Source organism: Eleginops maclovinus, chromosome 21 (genome assembly GCF_036324505.1).
Source record: "Eleginops maclovinus isolate JMC-PN-2008 ecotype Puerto Natales chromosome 21, JC_Emac_rtc_rv5, whole genome shotgun sequence".
Lineage (NCBI taxonomy): Eukaryota > Metazoa > Chordata > Actinopteri > Perciformes > Eleginopidae > Eleginops > Eleginops maclovinus.
This window is the reverse complement of record NC_086369.1, coordinates 3,955,266-3,976,795: the sequence shown is the minus strand read 5'-3', so window position 1 is coordinate 3,976,795 and position 21,530 is coordinate 3,955,266. Positions and strand designations below refer to the sequence as shown.

Here is a 21,530-nt window from a genome sequence, read left to right as displayed (position 1 = left end):
CTGCTTTCTGATATTTTTCTCCTCGTCCTAAACCTCCACAGTCCATGGTGTTTTAAAAACATAACAGTGAATGCTCTTCTTTTCTGTTCATGCTGGATTCTCTTTACTTTGCTAAGAGAATAATATAGTTTTCCAAATGTGTGTTGGACATGCTTTTGTAAAGTCAGCAAGAGTTTAAATTGTCTTGCAATGAGGCAACAGAAGTGTCACGGTGTGAGAAAAAGACATGTTTTCTCGAGGTAGTGTATTTGGTTATGTTGTGAAATTCTAAATGTATGTTTTCCCTTCAGGGTGTTTGAATAGGACAAGCATCAAACTATCTTCCTTTAAAGCAAAGATGAGAATAGAAGACCTGCATCACGCAAACACTGCGGGTGCTATGAGTGCTGGCACCAGTACCTGATCAGAGACTGATTAGTGCAAGGCGGTGCTCTCCATCGTGACTCATTACACATTTATCATTCTCTGCTGAAAAAACGGCATTGTCTCTGTGTTGTTTGAACATTAGGGTAGATTTAATGTTTCAATTAAAGTAGTTGGCATTCAGTCAAAACTCAGAACAGTAACTCAAGGGTGGAGGAAAAAACACCAAGGCATACAGTATGCACACTAGAACTAGTAACACTTTATATACAGCGACAAACACAGACAGTATTCATTTTAGAGCCAGTCTATAAGTAGTGCACAACAATGACTAGTGGATGTGTATGTTGTTTAGTAGCAGGTACGTGTTTGTAAATTGAATTATTTTGAAAACCCAATTACTAACTAATGATGGGACTCCATTGCACTGCAGCAATAGAAAACAACACTTTAAGGTGAACTGGCAATCACCCTTAGCCGATGCCTAATGAACTTCACATTATTCTGAGGCAAAGAGGCTGGAGGGGCTTTTGACTCAATCGTTACTGTGCTGTTGAACGTAGAATTGACATAGAAGTGTAGCCACACATTTAGTTGCCCACAGTTTTGAATATGGTCAAGATAAAAAAAGCCCTCAAATAAACACAGCATGGTCCTTTGGATTTGACAGCATACTGACATGTCATTAAAATGTATTTATTAAGGACGTTTCACAACCATGCTGAGCTTTCCTTCAGAATTGGAAATGTGTTCTAAACACTTATCATTTCCGATGATAATTCTGTCCCAAGACATATCTGACATAATCAAAGAAGCATTTGGAATAAATCGTGAAGCACGTTTTAACTCAGAAAGGTCTGCTTGATTATTTAACGCCTCAAATGGATTCACTAGACTACATCAAATGGCTGACATGAAAAGAACAATATGCAAATTACAATTATTCTGACACAGAAACTGAAATGCGCTCTTGATGAAGCTCAGCTCAAGCTGCTAAATTGTAGGTGGACCACCGTGTTTAATTCCATCAAACAAGAAATGTAAGACATCTTCCTATTCCTCTATCATCTGTTGTCAATGATTCGTTTTCTTGAATATCCACTTGTACAAAAGGTCATCCCTTGGAGCAAAACAAATAAAATGCAGGACTTCATACAGTGCGTTGCAACATCCATACATTACAGTAAATGCTGAGACTGCGGATTATGTGATTAGGAAATGTACCTTCAATTAGAAAATAGACACGCTGTGATAAGTTCTGGTTATAATCGAGGCTACCAATATGTTTGAAGGATTTAAGGTTAGCAAACTCTGCAGGTATTGCTGTTGTTGGACTACATCTGTTGCAGCAAATAATGAAATGGATGCAAAGTAACGGCAGGGAGTCCGCTATAGTCCCGGCACCCAGAGCACATTAACATTTAGATTTATTACACAGACCTGTTAATCAAGGCTTACGTATGTTCAGCCTGTCCCTTAATTACACCCTGTGACAAAGGACTGTACCATCAACGGGTTCTGTGGATCGAATGCTCCATATTTTATTGCCCGACAACCTGATACTTGCAGCAGGAGACCGTGACCTCATAACCCAACACCAAGATAGATTACTGTCATTAACTATGAGCATGGACCAAGCTGTCTAACATTTCATTCTGTGATCCGGCTATTCTCTTCATATCTTTTCAATTGATTCATCACATAAGACCTGTGATTATACCCTAGTAATCGAGGGCTTTGCATGTCCTGTTGGACATATTGTTAACAGCAAGCTTTTGGCACTGGGCTTAACCTGCTAATTACTGAGATATATATTGAAACCAAATAACTTTACATTTCATTCATAATGTATGAATGTATTGGATTTGCTTCAATGGAAGCAATAAAAGGCAGTTATGAAAACAGCCAATAGTTACTTGTTTGCTCAACTTCACCATTTAATATAATGCATTCATGCTCCTGTATAAAACACCGGAAATGTGTTTAAACAATTTAAACATTCACGTTTGGTCTCCTCTCCAAATTAGGATTTAAAAAAATATTTGTTCTTTCATTTCTATTTGGAAACTAGTGTGACCTGAGCGCTCCGGTTCCCTGCCCTACGTGAGGCTAATTAATGGAATCGTTAAATCATGAGTATACTCGAGGCATAGTGCTTGGTAAGACTTCCTTTAAGACAGAGAGGGCACAGAGTAACTTCTTCCATGGCACAGAGAGCTCTGGGATACATTAGGGCTATTAATGAACAGTTAATAAAGATAAACCCTACAGGCCAGTTAAATGAAAAATAGTGTTCCGGTTTGAAAGTAGTTTTTTTATAGGTGAAGCCAGTTTCCTTCCATCAGAGATGACTGGCTGATAAGCATTAATGGGTAGATCAGCAGATACGCTGCATTTCTGGTCATGCTCTAAATGTGATTAAGACACTTTTTTGACACACTACATTTGATAGATTTTAGATGATGCCTGAGGTTAGATAGTTAAACAAATGTGACTCTAGTCTGCACATCGATATTTCCCCTGGCTTAGTGTCAGTATGTCAGCACAACAGATTTGTGTCTGTGAGGAATCAAATTGAATCCACTGAAGATCTGCATGTTGTAGCAAGTGTGTGATTCAACAAGTGTTTTTGACCAAGTTTCCCTTTCCGTTTCATTGGAATTCAACCGTGTGAATCTCTATTAAACAGATTGCAATTATTAACACTACAAAGTTATTCCATTCTTAATTTATACTTTACCAAAAGGAACATTTATTTGGTGATTGAGCTTTGACTGTTCAGCCCTAGTTTCCTCACAGCATTGCTTTAATCAATGCCTATGTTCCAGCAATGAGAAAGTCATATCAACAATGGTGACACATTTTACACCACAGTATTTTCTTTTCATCTCTTGCATGTGTGAGATAGCTAATCTATTTAAGGGCAGTTTCTCTGTGGAAGAATACATTCCTGTAGAGTTATGCATTGTCAGTAGTGTTAGATCAGGGCTGGGATCAGAGGTAAGACTTGAAAGGATTCTAAATGTGGGAATTGTCAGGAAGCTGATTCCCTGTTTCAGCTCTAAGTGTGCTGTCCATTGTGCAGCTGCTGTACTAGTCATTGCTTTATTGTATTTTTCAGCCGCCTGCTCCTCTTCATCAGCCCTACTTTACCTCCCAAGTTCTAAAATGTTTTACTTCAGATGTTGTCTTATTTGGCTGTCAACTTATCAGAAAGATACAGCAGTCTACTTATTTTTCTAGCTGGAAAATGTTACCACCTGCAAAATATTCTTTACACTATGGTCTTTTTCACCGTATTATGTTCCTTTTTAAATGATCATTGTCTTTTCATTTAAAACATATCATTTCTTCATATATTCATTCCATCTTTAGTTGTACATTTCTGTTATGTGTGTTTCTTGGCAGTATTTATTCATTGGGACCATTCATATCTTTTTCCCTGGCCAAGTGTTAGGATGGGATCGGAGCCTGAGTGTTGTGTAACAAAATCATTACGGTGGATGGATATACGAGAAATGTAACAACAGATGGAGCTGGTTGAAGTAACATACGTAAGTCAGAGCTGAGTCACCTGCTTGTGCTGAATCGTTGTAGGTGGCACCATGTTTTTTTGAGACCCGAACAGATGAGAAGCACTGCTCAAACACATGTATGGTGGCACTCTTAAAGCCTCTGATCTGAAGAGCACATGTCTGATTTATATGGATTTTACTACTTACTATGCTATACTCTATACTGATGTGTGTTACGTCACATCTGAATGCACAGAGGATTTTATTTTTAAAAAGGAAAAATAAATGCTAAAATGTAAGGTGCAAGCTTAAACAAGCATATCATAGCAGTAATAGAACCGGGCGGATTTTTCCTTTTATTGGAGTTATGTCCTTGAAATGAAACCTCCCGACGAAGCACTCTAGACCTAATTTCATTAAACGGTAGATTTTGCCAAGTCAGTGAACCTAAAATGATGCAGTTGAACTCCCTGGTCTCCAGTCCCTGTCAAAAGGGGGAGGGGTTGGTAGTGAATCAACCTGAGATGGGTTACCATGCTGCGGCCTCCAGTCAACCTCCACTCCTCCTCAACTCGCTCTATTTTAACCTTGCTTTTACTCTTTCCTTCGTTGTCCCCCTACGTGTTGTCCATTTTCTGCTCAACTGTGCTGCAAAATAAAGCCAGAACGAAAGAGACAAAAGCAAATATTTTTCATGGTGTTCTGGGTTATTAGGCACACAGAGTCACATTAAGCTGAGCCTCATTATCGAGGCAAAGATAAACTCAGAAAGCATTAGGGTTGGAAATCACTGATGTATAGCTATGATCATCACATTGGTTATGCTAATGGTGGTCTGTTTTCGTGTGTGTGTGTGTGTGTGTTTGCCGCCATAATGGTCATGTTCATCAACGTGGGCACATGTGCGTCCATGTCTCTGAGAGCTTCAGAGTGAGTGAGGAGTGTTGCAGGGTGCCAAGTTAGGATAATATAAAGGGACTGAGAGACAAAGAAGGAGATTTTACTTCTAGCATTTCAACGACTATGCAATCGCTGTAAACCCAGTGGCCCGATCATATCATCACAAACTAATGGGCCATTATGCACAGTGCACACAGCTGAAATTTAGTGTAATAATTATCTAATTAATTAATGCAGATCAAAAAGAAAGCAGGCAGAAGACAATGTGTTAGGAGTTTGCCTCAGGCAGCCCTCAGTGACCAGAGTGTGCTCTATAAACGTTCCGCCTCATGGAATCTCATCTCCCTCCCTTTTAGCAATCGGCACTGTGAGCTATTGATGTTTGCAGCAATGCACTCCATGTTGCAGGGCGATATTACTCCCAGATAAGTGCCAGTAGAAAAGGTCCACTTTAACCTGCGATACCTTCTGTGCAAATAGCAGAGGAGACACTTTGAGTCAGTGACTTTGAGTGGGATGCTCTGTGGGATTATGGTTTTGAAACGGTGGTGATCTTATTTATTTGTTACTTCCCCTGCCTGCTGTCACCTGGCTGTGATTACTGAAAACAATAAAAAGCACAAAGCTGACTGAGAGCATTAGGACGGGCGAGGGTGATACGCTTTCAATTAAAAGGAAGGATTTCTTTTTATATAAAGAACACTAGAGCGAAAGGCACATAAGTCTAATGCTTGTCTGAAATTGAAAAGAGATTTTATAAGTAAGTACCACGCTACTGCTGCCGCCTTTGTTTATCATCTGGTAACCTACCCCTTTGTCCTCTCTGAACAGTTTGGCTGCCGCCGCTCTCCCACTTCCTGAGACTCCCTTTTCAGGCTGTCAAGACCCCTTCTCAAAACACAGATAATATAATGGACCCTCAACTAAGCCCCACTAATAAGTGGAGTAGTCTGACCTCAAAGGCATCAAGGAAGCTACCTAAGCACAGTGTTTTCCAGCACTTAATTAAAGTGACATGAGCAGTACGTATTGCCAGAGCGTTTACTCAGAGCTTTTCTGAAGGTATGATAGTCTCTTTATCTCACTGAAGTGGACTGCTACCTTTTTCTGCATTCCACCTTCAAGTTTTTTTACTGCAGATGAATGAAACTGGTTACTTTTTAATAGCAGCTGCAATGATCTTGCTTGCATACCACATCACTCTTAAGTGTTCAAAACTTCAAATGAATCGGCAAGAAGATCCAGTGTGACGCTTTGGGTAAAGTGAATTTGCATTGTTTATTGATTAATATTTGCTAATTCCGTAGAATACTTTGTCACAGGAGGCCCATCAGCATTCCTAATCAAGCATCTCAGTTCAACGTTATTAGCCTCAAGCAGTGCTGCTCTAATCTGTCTGCCAGGTAATATTAAAAGGTGTGCTCCTTTCAGGCTCCCAAGTGTCATAAGTGCCTTAATCAAACAGTTATCACGCAAGAGGCCAGAGGGAGAGAGAATAATGAGAAAGCAATATCCCAGAATCAGAATTAGGCTTAACTGCATGACTCTGTCTCACTGGGTCAATGGTGCATAATGGTAGAGCATACACAATTGGGTTAAGGAAGATTTGAGGTTGGCGCTCTCACACTGATGCGAATGAAAGGGAACCTTTATGTCCGTCACACCAATGGGAGAAATATAGGTGTTATTAGTTATACATGTAAATGTTAGTAGTTCGATTCATTGGGCCGATTCATGTCATTTTAAGATGATCAACGTCAGACGATGCCTCCATTCACAACAATGTGTTATTAATGAAAGCATTTTAATGAACAGACACTAAGAAAGGCCACCACTAACACTGTTAAGTTTATACTCGCATTTAAACGTTTAGCTTTTTGTATTTTCATTCAATTTCTTTTTTAACAAAGTTTAGTTTTGTCACAAACACATTCGTTTAGTTTATTGTGCGTGCACGTGTGTGTTTTCGCAAGTGTCAGTCTTCCAAAAAAATATTGCTGACTTTTGCCTTTTATCACCTTTCTAAAATGGCAACGCCTCTCTTATTCTGGCTCAGTTTTGAAAAGCATTTTTCTGTATTCCAGATAGGAAATTTCTTTGGTCTGTGGCAACAATACTGTCCTAAGAGTCCCACAGGGAGGAGCTTTCTCACTCACTCGCTATCCATTTGTACTTTATTCTTTGCAAGCTGTATTGAAATATTGAATAGATGGAGTCTAATGCTGACAATGGCTATAAAAGCCTTATGAATAACTTCACATACGGCATGTTTTCCTCCTCTCCATTATTCAGCTCCAGTTTGCAGGTAAACTTTGAAATATATTGCCCTGTATTTAAACTAGAGCAGGTTAATGTGAATCCTTTTAAAAAAGGAAAATCTTCCCCAGAAATAAAAACAAGTTGTTTATCCATAATTCAGGGAGCTGAAGTGATAAAAACTATTCTATAAGGTGTTTATTCTGAGCTGTCCCTTAGTGCAGGCTGTAAATGTCTTGCTGGTGATAGGGAAAGATCTTCCTCAATGGATTGTTTAAGATGAAAGTGATTGCCTTACTCTGGCTTCAACCCCTGATTTCACATAAAAGAAACATCATTATATTTTTCACTTAAAATGTAGTTTTTTAATCTTTATCTGTTAGATCTGGTGTGGAATAGAGCACAATACACAGGTTTGGCATGTCATCAATGACTACAAATGCATTATCTACATACTGGATATTAAGTATAACCCCATCTCAGTTACATTGTCTTTTTAAGTGAAAAATGTATCTATATCCGGATTTTCTAAAGTGTGGTAATGAAATTGATTAAGGGGTGTTGAGCAGCCGCTGTGAGACATCTTCTGTCTGGGATGACACTATGCTCCTCAAACTTCATATCCTGATTTCCCCGGAGCAACTGTTAATTATGTAATTCATGCTCATATGAAAAGATAACGGCTCATCCATGTGCTTCTTGGGTGGGTCACATGTCCCGGTCATTTGCCTTTTTTTTATTCCATTTTACACACATGATTGTATATCCACATACAAATACTTCATACATCACCTACATCTGCAGTGTGTTTAGATTGTGTCTGTTGGAAGAGCGTTTTATATTTGTATTCAGTGGCTTGTTGCATCGTAATAAACTCACAAACCTTTTGTTTATTGTGTAAATGTCAGAGCCATAGACCTCTAAATAGTTTTCTGTGTATTTACAGTGAATGCATTATGGATTAGCAGTAAATGTGCAACATGGCAGAATGCATTAGCCATCAATGGAGTTCTGCATAGTAAAACAGGAATCATTGCTGTCTTCAGAGGCATTGTTAGAAGCAGAAGTAGTTTCTACAACAAAAGTGATCAACACGTTGTGCTTTAGAGTGAGTTAAGGATACTTTTTCTTAAAGATGACATGTTGAAGTGGTGTTAATATGTGCTCACCCATGGCCTTATTTTATGTCTAAATTGACAGATTTCTTGTAAACACCATAAAGTTACTCGGCAATTTATTGAAAGTCTGTGGAAATAGTGTGGCACACGTGTGTTAGGTTTCAACTCAAATTAAAGTGTGGTTTTAATAACAAGAGAACAGAAAATAAGTACATTAATTATTACGTTTTGCTGCAGGTATTAAATTGATGCTTAGATAACACCTCAAATTGAGAGCCCCTTCCTCAAATTGTTTCGTAACACCCTGCGGTTTACAGTAAGTTACTGGATCCAAAACTTACCCAATTTAAAGTTGAGATGTTTCCCAAAAAATAACCCGGGTGATTTATAGCTCCTTATAAGAGAGATGATAGATATGTCAGTCCAGTGGATCTTGCAGCCTCTCAGATATGTGGCTGGTGGAGGCCTCGCTCACACAAGGGTGACTGGGCATAGTGTTGTTTATTCTCTACACCATGAAGTCAACGGACCCATGCTCATCAGTAAAACTCAGCAGGCTAGGTCACAGCTGTCAAATCCAGAGCTCTGAGTCTTTGGGGGTTTGTTGTGAGTTTAGCTTCCTCTGACTCATGGTTCTGCTTGCATGAAGAACAGTAATACTGAAACTATGACAATGTAGTAAGAACAAAAGTCACTCCTGTGATCCTGGATTCTTTTCATAGTATGTAGAGCTGAGGAAACCCCACCGATCTGTGCAGTGATCTAACATGCACGTTGAATTTAAAGCTGCTCTTAACTTCTAGCGAGCATATCACCCATCACATGAAACAGTTGTATTGAGTTATTTTTCCGGGTCTGGATTACACATCATTTAAAGGTGTTTTAACAATTAAGATCTCCTTCATGACTTTAACCTTGAGCGCGAGCATGAAGTGCATCATTAGTTCTGTGGGAGCCTATTTTAGTTTCTTGCACCCGGAGAAAGCAGAGATGCAGATCTGTAGTTTCAGATGGACACCACAAGTTGAATATCCAACATTCAATACCAGTGAGGTATAATGGCCAACCACAGAAACACCACTGAAAAGTGCTGCCCAGTGGACTCAAACAGATTTGTAGCGGCGTTTGTGCTATCCATTTTTTGTTTTTGTTCAGGTCCATATCATGGCCCTGGTACCACTATTCTTTTTTTACACGACAAGAGAGACAGTTTGATGCTCTTGCCACATTTTCATCTGTCTGTTGCAGCGACCAAAGCATTTGATTGTCACAATCCAGACTCTTGATTCCAATCCACTCCTTGTAAAATATCGTTCTCTCTTTTATTTTCTTTGAAGCACACTAGAAACACATTTCTGCCCTCCATAGTAGTGCTGCCCTCTATAAATGTGTGATACTCAGGCAATACTTTATTTAAAAAGTCCATTGTTGGTACTCCACTCACTTTAAGCTGAGCAAAATGGACTCATTGAGATCCTTAAACTGTTCTGATATTAAGTAACCCAATCTGCACTTTAATAGTACAGTAAGACCCCTTAGTTACATTATTCAATTCTATTTATAAATGAACCCTTTAAGTAACAAATATACATCTTGATCGACGGAAACAATGTACTTTTACTAACTTACAAGGTGTCTAACTTTCAGTGTCTTTTTAATCATTGTCACAACTGAGAAACTGTCGCGGCCTCGATTTTCAAGTAAACACAATACATTAACCCCCGAGAATCCTTGCCATGCTACCCCCCCTTCCGTTCTTTCTGCACTCTCTTCCTCTGCACCTTACACAGTGTCCTATTCATCACAGGCACTGCACAGAGTAAGGAAAGTACCATCGCACTGACCTTGAGGAAGTCTCGCTCATAAGAAGACTTACCCAGGCTAAGATTTAGGGTCTGTCAAGATGATTTCTTATTCTATTTAATGGAGGAAGTGCAATGCTTTATCACTCCCCAGGTTCATGGTTTATATAAGGCCTAAGGACCAACCCTGTTTGAAATGGTAAGCTGTTAAGGGAAAAAAACCCATACACAAAAAAGATGTCCTTTAGAGTCACAATGATTTAGGTGCAAGGAGGAGGGCTTTTATGTTAATCGACACTCTTCTGAACAGTAAACTCAGAAACATGACAATGTCTCCTCAATGACATTTTCAACTAAGACATTTGTTGAGAGATAAGCATGAGTGAATGTAGAGGAAAGTGTGTATTTGTCCTCACGCTCTCATCTAAGACAGCTCAGATTGTATTGCTGTAGCAGAACTTTTTAATAGTTTGAAAAGTCTGCGTTTTGTTTACAGATTATTGTTGTTTCTGGGAAAGCAGTTTATTTGTATGCCAAATCTACCAAATTGCTCCAGCTTATGCCTGGATAAGTACATTTTCACCATCTCTCCTATCATATAAAATCTGTTGGTGTCGCTTATTATAGCTATCATCATTAGCAAACTCTCTTCTGTCCTTGGCGCAAAGTGTTTTTGTTACGTTTCTGCTTTTATGAGGGGAAAGTCCTTAGTTAATTATGATTGACCCAGTTAAGAGCTAAAACGAAGTTGCATTGCAGTTTTAACAGACTTTCATAAAGCTGTTTAATGGAAGCGCCATCATTTCAGCAGTGCCTAACATGACTGGCAGCCTTACCCCGGTAGAAACTCAGAACATGATAATAGAAATATAAATCAGCAGGCTGATATTTCATGGATAAGTGCAGCTGAGATTTGCAGTTAGCACCTATCCTCCCATATCAAACTGCTGCCTGCTTCTGTGCTAGCTCAACCTCTGTTCTACTTCAGTAAGTTATGATGTAATTTCCCTCTCTGCCATGATAATGATGAGAGGAAGAGATACCAGAAAGAGAGACTTCTTTGGATAAATATTTCAGATAAAATTTCAGCCTGCTGTTAGCACACAGACTTGGTTTACTACCTCAGATATGTTAGACTTCATACGACGCACCTGCGTTGTCTTTCATTTGTAGTCACAACTGTAAATGTGTAGAGTTTACTTCCTACTAAAATGTCTCCTAGAATAGCTTAACTTCTACAGTATGCGCCCCAGCATCGTGAGTGAAAGGAATTCAGTTTAAGATACAACTAAACTGATAGAAAATGACTTTAACATTTATACTGCTTCAGTTGCATCTAAAGCAGTCTATATGCTGGGGAGGGAAGCTTGCTCCAAGGTGTTAAGCTAAATGTGATATGTGATAGTTTGTGAGAGGTACTTCACAGGAAGGTGCTCTCTGCTGCACTGGGAAATGATGTGATTTAAGGAGCACTCTTTCTTTTAATGAAATGAAGATTAGTTTTGGCGTGAATGAATAAATGTGAAAATGTGATGTGGCATACTGTATAGGACAGAATTAATTGCAGAGGCTCCTTGAAAAAAGGAAGAAACGGTTGTGTCGTATACTAGGTTGAGATGCTTTTCATTTAGGCAACACAAGCATTGATTATTACCCTAGATGGTTTCAATCACGGAAATACTATGTTACTCTGGTGTATCTCAGTATCAATATTAGGATGATGGGAATTGGCTTGCCTTTTTACTAGTCGTTTTAACTTGAAATCCCTTAATTGTTTAAGCTTTTATCAAGCAAAATAAGTATAATGTAACTTTGAAATTGGGGCTCTTTGTTGGTTTAAAGTGTGAAGATGCCCGCTTGGCCTCCCATAGATCAAATAGAGAAATTCATAACCACTATAGTAGGTATTTCCAGCACTAACTACAGCTTGGTCATCATCCGATAATAAAAAGAAAGAACAACTGGCAGATTGCCATGGTACCAAGGATTCCAAGCGCTTTCTTTTCTCTCTCCTAAACTCACCTGAAAATAAACATGTATGACTTGTATGGATGCCTTAACTCCATTATTTCTCTGAAAGGTATGCTGATAGCCTGGGTATCATCTGCAAGATTTAATCAATTCACCAGAATGGTGTATTCCATATCTATTTCTGCCTCTCACTTTACTGCAGTAGTGCAATAGCGCTGCTCAGGCCCTATAATGAAAGGCCCCCTAGCACCCTCTCCAGAAATCATTACAATCTCCCTCTACCTCTAGGGTCAGTAAACTAATAGTCATTCACCTGTGTGACAGGAAATCTTTCCCAAGTTGCCGTTGGGGGCCAATGAGGTTGTGTTTAAGGTTATCGAGTGGAGGCCAGCCAGAGATGACTGTATATTGTTTGGATGGATCTTGTGATTAAGTGTTGTCACATAGAAAGCATTTCATCCACATTGCAAAGGACTGGATTACCTATATTACCTGCTAATTGGCAGTCTTGTTTATTCTGGCAAGCAATGAAAACACATTAAGTATTGCTTGCCAAATATGGAGACACAACAAAGGACAACTTTTATGAATAGTTGAGTAAAGGCATTGGCAACCAAACACCGTCTATCATCCACTTGTACTTGTGCCTGTGTGTGGCCTCCAGTGATTTTTATGACCACAACTGTTACTGCCCAATGCCGGCTAGGAATCTGTGGGGGATTTCTCAAAAGGATTGAACACATGTATTCAAAGGCACAAAAGCCTTCTTTGGACTACTTAAATCAATTGTTGTTCAGAAAAACTTCCCAAAGTATTCTAACAAGGAGAGACCTCGAACTGACCTCACTTCGGACTTTCCTCTAAATATCTTCAAAGGAAATAGTTGTGTATGGAAAGCCATTCAAGGGGAATCACAAAAAAGCAGCTTAATGATATCAATCAAGTTTCAAACAACTGTCGTCATTTTCTTTGAACACTCAACTGTGGACATAGATAAGAAACAGCAGTGCTCAGCTAGAGTAATAAGCAATGTCCAAACTCCGCACAGTCGCCTCTCCTTTTATCTCACATAACACACCATACTGTGTTCACTGTTTGTTACAATCATAGGGCAAAACAGTTGTGTCCTCGATACAAAATTGTATCTTCAGGTAACTGCCTCCTTTTCACTTCTTCTATTTTCACCACTACTTCAAACAACATGCGTATACCACAGGGAAGGGCATATTTGTTCGCTTTCTAGAAAAAGCCTTTAGTGTCAGTAGGCTGCAGAAACTGATGTTTTACCTCTGCAGGGTATTTCATCCACTGAGAGTAAAAAAACAGCACGTCCGAAAAGCTGACAGATGAACAGAGACAAATCTATATAAATAATTGCTAAGTGAAGTTGAGAAGAGTTGCCTATCATTCAGAGCAGAAGCATGCACAATATCTCCTGGAGATTGAGAGTCATCCATCACTGTAAGACTTTAATTTGAGATGTTTAGGGCTCTTGCTGGTGATAGTGGGAGAGCCCTGTCTTAGGGGTCTGCAGGGGTCTTGGCAGAGTGTGGCTCGCTGCGGGAGAAATTGCTGCCTGACAAGAAGCACGCACATGCAAGAACAATCGTTTCATCTGAGATTGGCTTTGAGACAGCAGACGGAACAACCAGATCCACTTTTTCTGATTAGCATTCAGATGCTTTAAACTGTGCAAGCAAGTGTCTGACAGTTATCTGAATAATTCTTATGGTGCTGCAGAAAAATTCACCCAGACACACTTTCACACACATAGATTCACATATGTACACATAGAGGCAACTGATTTAGAGTGGATGAATGGGGCCACAGATTGAAGAGCCCAAGGTGAAGAGAGTCTGGAGACTCCAAATAATCTCAAGTATTGATTCTGTTAAGCCCAAGGCTCTTGATGGGCACTTACTTCAAAATGCAGTAATAGGTGGCATATCCGGATGACTGATCACTGCAGTTCCGCTCACGCTAAAGGCTGCGCACCATCCCATAAATAACAGCTCCCCCTTAACAGACAGTGTGCAGTGGATCAACGACCTGATGACAGCTGAGTGGACATGTGCTTTAATTTACCGCAAAGCACTCAGTCTTTCCATTACATTTACATGGCCACGGACAGCGCGGAAGAGGCATATGGAGACTTCACATTCACCCTGACAAGTGGTCTCGCTGTGGCAGATCTGTCAGGCAACGTAGGTAATTGATAACGATATGGTTTGCTTTGACCTCTCTGGTCTGTTTCAGTCCTAAACAAACACCTAATCTGTTCAGACTGATATTCTTCAGTCAAAAAGAAAGACACGGTGTGATATTGAACCATACTCCATGTTACATGCAAAGTCATTCATGAGCTTGTCTGAAAAATCTAGCATTAATGTCAATAAAGTGGCATTCTTTTGTTTGGGCTCCAGGGTTATTAAGTACAATTAATCATAAGTCCCTGTTAAAATAAATAATCTAACTTGATTGCACAGAGTATAAGTAAACCTGTTGTTCTGAAACGGGAGAACAAACTTCCACTGAATTGTTCACAACATACACATGGACAGGTATTGTCACCATCATCACTTAATATAGCACAAGTATAGTGCTTCTCTCTTCATTTATCCCCTCTCATGCAGTTATAATACCTGAGCGGTTGGTGGCTGCATGCCCTGAATGCTCATTTTCTGCACAGTAGCCTCTGTGTACTCAAAGGGTCCAGCTCCTCTTTTCCTGTGGAACTGGACTCCTTGGAGCGTAATTTGATTATTCCAAAGCAGGTGTTTTCAGCTGAATGCTGATAAGGAAATGCAGAGCCTCTGACACAAAAGTGAGTTACATTAGATGTGCCTAAAATAGTGGTAGGCTTTTTTAAAATCTAATCTGTAATTGACTTTGAAAATCTGTCTGAAATAATCTTACACGCACACTGAGAATAGTAAGCAAGTCATCTCCGTTATTTCTGGTGCAATGCACATCAATTTAAAAGTCTTTAAAGTGACGATAGGCGTTGCCTTGTATATTTCCTTGTCCACATGCCTGCCAGTTGCTCTGACTCTAGATGCATTTGATGCACCACAGTACTTGGGATCACTGTGGCTTGGAATATTTCCAGAGATGCAAAGTGGATGGTATAACAACGTCCAGTGGGACTGCTGATGTAACAATCAAATGTATAAGTTCGCAGCAGATGTGGCTCCGCATCGCTCCAGGGTACATTTAAAAATCTTGTGTCCTTACATCTACTTTCTGGCTCATCTGAATGAGCATCTGCTGTGGATCAAGGGCAAAGTTACATCTGTGATCCCACGTTTTTCAGCAAATCAGATTCCGTCGAGCCTCTTTTCTATTCTTTCAGATTGTTCTCCCTAATCCTTTCCAACACTACTAGAATGGTCTTAGCCACTAATAATATTGCTGATATACACTGAGTGCAAACAAAAGGAATAATCTCTTGCCACCGATTGAGCCATCAGACCCCGTGTGCTGTTGCTCTCAACCGAAAGTAGTTTTATTAGCACTACACTGTCTCAACACTGCACTGTGTGAACACTAGCTGTTACATTTACAATGATAAGATCCACCTTCCATTCCCATGTAGAATTTAACTTTCATGTATAACATCACGTTGTCATTGTTATTAAAATACATAAATATGGTTTAAATGATTTTGGCGGCTTATTTACACAGCAATTAGATGGACTTGCCAAAAGCACTTGACATGCCATGGTGTGATAATCGCTGTTGAACACTCTCCAAAACAGTGTTGAAAAGCTACATAGCCTTTCATATGCAAATAAAGTAACCTGCAAATGAGGCCAGCACATACAGAATGTTGCTTGATATGTGAACCAATCTGCTTTTATCAACACCTTCTGAATTCTACTTTCAGTCCTTAAGGCATGACAGAAAGCACAAGTGACACCCAACTGCGGTCCTCGGACTTACAGCAGTCGTGTTCCTCACAACTGCTTCTGTTGAAACGTTAGCAAGGACACAGCTGGACCACATTTCATCACACTCAGCCAGCTGTTAGAAACAAGTGTCTTAACTGTGTTCAGAAGAAAGAAATATGCCGGTAACACAATCAAATAAAACACCTCCTGTTGTGAGAAGCTCTGTCAACAACCTATAAATGTATATCACCTGCACACGGCAAGACACGCTGGAGTTCAGGAAATCTGTTTCATTTCTACAAAGGTGAACTAGGGTATGTGCAAAATAAAAATAAGAAGATACACTCACCATTAGTGGGACACTTAAGAGCAGAGACGTAGCCAGTTTAATCCAAATAATCACTGAATCAAACCTTTCTGCAAGAGCACACTCTCCCCTTTTACTCCTCTTTTAATTCCCTCTCTCTCCCTGCTTTCCTCTTTGGAGCCTTGCTTTCATTATCCCGCTCTTGGTTTACAGTTGGAGAGCCCACGCTGGAACAGATCAGATGCTGCGTGAGTTACAGAGAGAAACAGCTTCGGACTAGCTAGAGAATACACAGGAGCTAAACCAAAGTGGAGCGCGTCGGTGCCGTTACAGAATGACGACTGAGAGAGGGAGCGAGTGAGTGAGCGGTGAAGTGAGAGAAAGAAGCTTGTGTGAGTGTACGCGTCAGAGAAGAAGTGTGTGTGTGTGTGTGTGTGTGTGAAGGAGAGAGAGCGAGAGGGACGGGAATGTGAGAGGGTTGCTGCTGGCTCGGAGGCAAGCGACAGTCGTGATTGCATTGGCGTACAGCAGTATTTCAATCCCCCCTTCTCCTCCCCTCTTGTCAGGTCCCCTGAGCACAGGGGATCTTCATCATGAAGCAGATTAGAGCCAACTAGTAAGCACCCCACCCCCAAACCCCCCAATGGCACACATACAGAGCCAGTGGTGTGTGCTGTGGTCACCGGGGATGTTCTAATTGGAGAGACACTCAGAGATGCTGCTTTTGTCCGGAGCTCATGAGCTTCACCCCCTCTGAGGTCTCGACCGGAATTAGAGAACTTCTAGCTCTTTGCAGTCACAAGTGTGTTGATTCATCTTTTCTTGGAAAGGAGGAAAAATAAGTTTTTGGGATGTGTCCAGGGATGTGCTGTGGATGTTTGGGGGTCATTGGAGTGAAAGGTGTGGTAGTGGGGGGGTCCATTTTTCTTGTTGGACTGACAGCTGAGCCAGCAAGGGACGGGGCGTGATGTGTACTGGTTTTGTTCCCTGTTAAGGTCACGCTGCAATAAGCAGCTGACAATTACTGCTTTATGCAAATACCATTTAAAATAAAATGTTTTGTTTGGCCAATGTTTATGCAAATGTCTTCCCATTTACATAGGTGGATACCCACTGGCAACACTGTTGGCAGATAATACAATTAATTTGTCGCTTTTGGGTTCCAATTTTATCTTTTTCCTTTCCTTAAAGGGAGGCCAAAAGGCATGTCATTAAAACGGAAAATAAATCAACGTGGCAAATTAAACAATTTAATTTACTGCTCTAAGTAAATGGTAGTGCCGTATTGGGAAGATGATGTATGAGTGCAATTACGCATCCATGCATTTTTATGTTCTATGTGGGACATATCACATCTGTAAGGGGTAGTTAAAAAAGTTACAGTACGAGTTAGTGTTAACAGCAGACTGGGACTAAGATTAGTTGTAGAGTCTTAACTTTTTTTGGAACATAGCAGGGAATAAAAATAAATAAGTATTAGGGTTAGGAAGGTCATTGTAGGGGTATTTTTGATATTTGGTTAATATATAAAGTTAATAGAAGGATCAAAATGATATTATGTTAACCAAAGGTCAATGTTGTGTAATGGCTGGTTGATATAGGATATTAGGGTGCAGAGGTGTATTGTTGGTGTTGTGATATTTGTTTACATGCAGAGATGAGGAAGTACACGGGTAAGGACAACCACCCAGGTTTGAGGGTTTCCAGTTGGAAGAAGAAGCATCAGCTAGTCTACTGCTAATACCCATAACCTCTCAAAGAAACAGAGCTAATACAGAAAACTAACACCTCCTCCACGGATTCCCAACAGAGATCACCAAAGAGGAAGAATTACGTCATCAATACATCAAAACTTTACGGGTTCCTCTGAAGTCTGGCAGTTGTCGCCGACGGTGACCTAAATTCCCTTACTTTTTTGTATTGCAGGAATTAATGCAGCGCTACTTGCCTTCCTTGGTCATGCAGAATACATATGTCATATTGGATCTCCCTGTCATATTGAGGAGCAACCACCAGCTTTAACCTTTTAAAATTAGACCTTGATGCGCAGAGGGAATCAAAGGTGGCAGACATCACTCTATGGAAAAGGTTATGGAGGCATTAGCATTTAGTCCTCTCTATATTTCATTTTGACTGTCTTGAAGATGGACAAGGCTAACGACCAAAGAAAAAAAAAACCCTTTCATTTCCTTCCCTTTGCTTAAAAAGACTCTCTCTCAAAACAGTTTGAATCCTCAACGCTTTCACTTTCGAATCAAAGCAATTTTCTTCAGTTACATATACACATACGTAATTCCCTCTTAAGTTTCAGGACAGGTGAACATCTCAACACAGGGAAATAGTAGAGAGCTCGACAGCAGGAACCACTTTATCTACACAAAGAGAAAACACATTTGTGGAATATTACACTGAACTGTCCCACATCAACTCAAATCATTCCAATCATACCATTTCCATAGTCAACAGAAAGCAATTTGGGGAAAAAAAAGGAAACACCTAATTGATGCCAATATGAAAAAGACAAAGATTCTCCAAAGCTGAAAGCTGTATTTGAATGTAACTATGCATCATTTTATACTCTCAGCAGTCCTGGCTGACAGCCCTGCTCCCAGATCAACCCTGTCCAGATGGCATGACATGGCCCAAGAGGACTCCATTTTTAATCCTCTTGGCACAGGCTCAGCTAAGCAAGAGGTGGAACGGATGCTCAGAGTCAGGCGTCAATCACAGCTTTTCAGACCGGCCAACTGCTGTGCGAGACACACAAGAGTCCCACGCAAGTACGCGTGCAGGACACAGAGACAACAAGTGCACTGGCATCAGTCCATAGAAAGGATTGAATGACATTTAATTGAAGGTCATGATACGTTACAGGGCAGTCATGAAGGCGCACTGCAGATATGATGAAAGCTCCAGCTGGGAAAACATAACCTTCTGGAACAGACAGAGAAAATACCGGATTAAAGCCTCAACAACTCATTTGCTGAAAGAAAGTAGAAAGCTGTGTAGCACACATCCCATAGCCTATCTGACAAATTAAATATTGGATATTAGAAAACAAGTGATGTTTTGATTTGTAAAGCTTATTTACAGTAGCGTTTCTTGCACATTTTCATTTAAATAAGTTAATATGGCCATACCATGTTAGCAAAATAAAAAATACTGGTGAAGTCTGGTGAAAGTCTAAATCTCAGAATTTTCTTCCCAACTGACTCGTTTTGGAAGCCATCAAAGTCACCGATGAGGTTGGAAACATACACATACTTGAGTAAATTAATGAAATATTGCTTATAAACATCAAGTACAGTTAATTATACTGTCTGTACAATAGAAAATGTGTACTGTAAATCTAATGCACGGTATAAATGCTTTGATTTAATTGCATGTTGGTTTATCTGTTAAGTTTAATTGGTGACCATAAAATTGCATTCTATAATCACAGCCTTGTACATTTACAAATGTGTGAAGCCCCACAGTTGAAATACTCTCCGTTCCTCCGTGTTTCATAGTGCTGAGGTCCTTCTAACACATGATCATCTCTCCAAAGGCTAAATGGACATCCGTTTTCCAAGCCATGATGAAATATTCTCACTTTACTCTATTTCTACTCCATTCCACATGGCTGGGGATGACATGGGTGTCTGTTGGATGGGTGGGACCCAGGTGTAGTTCCTATTAGAGGCTAAGTTAATGGATTCACCAGTCTGCCTCTCGCCGGCTGAAGACAGGAGTCCTGAGGGAGGTCTGGCCCAAAAAGGGCATCTGGAGCCACCCGCTCCACACAAAAACAAAAAAAACAAAAAAACACACACACACACACACACACACACACACACACACACACACACACACACACACACACACACACACACTTTTTTACCAATTACCAGCATCAGAGGCATCATCCTGAAACAAATACTTGAGATCTGCGAATACAAACGTCTGGTTATGGTGACATTCAAATCAAGCACACATTGGTTTTGAACGGCTTCAGGGACAAATCATTGTAATAGATTGATGAAATGTAATCTATTTTATTATACTTTTTGCAGTAAACCTAATGTGATTTGACTTTTTATTTTATTTCGAGAGGAAAATTGGTTATTCTTACATTTTAAGGTTCAAGGATCAAAGGCTTTATTGACATATGCATATTATACAGCATAGAAGACCCAGGCATCCCATGAATGTACCATAACGTTTGCCGTACTTAACACACAAAATGCCACAAAAATAAAGCAAACAAATGCAACATTTGAAATTACATTTTGGATATGTTATTGTAATGATATAGAAAAAAAGGACATAATTTACATTTGTGGTGAAAACTTTATTTTGGCTGAGAGCGTTCTTTATTTCAACGAATCAGTTGGTGACTAAGCGCTGCTTAGCCTTGAGGAAAAAGTCAGGCTAAGTGTTCAATCAGAACAAACAAATCTTTGATTAAGCATGCTCACATAAACACACTCCTCACAATCAAGACCGGAGTGAGAGTGTTTTTAAGAAAAATTCAAATGCTGTTTACGGATCACAGTACCATTTCCACATTGATCTGAATGGAGCAGTAATTAAGACAGCATGCGTTGCAGAGAGTTGAACGGAGCGAGCCAAACACTCGGTCTGACAATGCCCCGCAACACAGGTTGCCATTAACAACAATCAGTGCAGGCTGCATGAATGAGACATCTAATCAGTTTCCCAAAGCTGTATTGCCAACCTAATGAACGAGATTAAAAATGCCTGTTTAAGAGAGGCGGTGTTTCCCTGATGATGTGTTTCTTCCGCCTGCTAAAGGTAAAAGCACAGTAACAAAGCTGAGAGATTTATTCTTGATTTTAAGATATTGACCATGAGGGAAATGCATTGGTTGTACGGGAGAAAAATCCACAAGCAATTTGATTTAGTGCCTTGTGAAAAAATGTGGATGTCAGACAAATTACTCGACAAATAGAATGAGGTCACATTTTGTCCAGGTAGGAGTGTCTCAAAGTTTGGATGATTTGACAATTTGATCAGCAATCTTCGCGAGTAATCAGTCCTGGCAGACACAAGCCCACTGCTGTCAGTGCCAGGGGCGGCTGCGAAGTGAGCCCGTATTACTCGTCTGCCGCATCGGCTGAGGGATGTGTAGTCAAGCAAGCATTTGGCAAAGGTTTGGAGTGGGAGTGGGAAGGAAGAAACGCATTAAATACTGTGGAGAGATGAAGCGGCCAGCATATGGTTTCTTGCCTGCAGAGGTGGAGGTATATTGAACGAGTGAAGGAGGACGGGCTGAACAGCCAGGAGGGCTGTGGTGCAGAAAGTGCCTTGACTCACCGTAGGCTCTGAGTTGTGCTCTGCAGCTACAGTATATTACTTTTATATGCTGTCCACCTGACTGCAGCACACAGCCCCAAACTTGAACCTAG

At 40.2% G+C, this 21,530-nt stretch overlaps 1 protein-coding gene across 1 annotated transcript in view; it reads right to left on the bottom strand.

Annotated features, from left to right (window-relative positions):
* Nucleotides 1-16,545, bottom strand: part of LOC134883891 (cadherin-12-like) — a 79,234-nt gene extending 62,689 nt beyond the window's left edge. Inside the window, exon 1 of the mRNA XM_063912379.1 lies at nucleotides 16,165-16,545. The gene's annotated coding sequence lies outside the window, so the exon portion shown is untranslated. The remainder of the gene's footprint in view (nucleotides 1-16,164) is intronic.
* Between the last annotated feature and the right edge of the window lie 4,985 nt (nucleotides 16,546-21,530).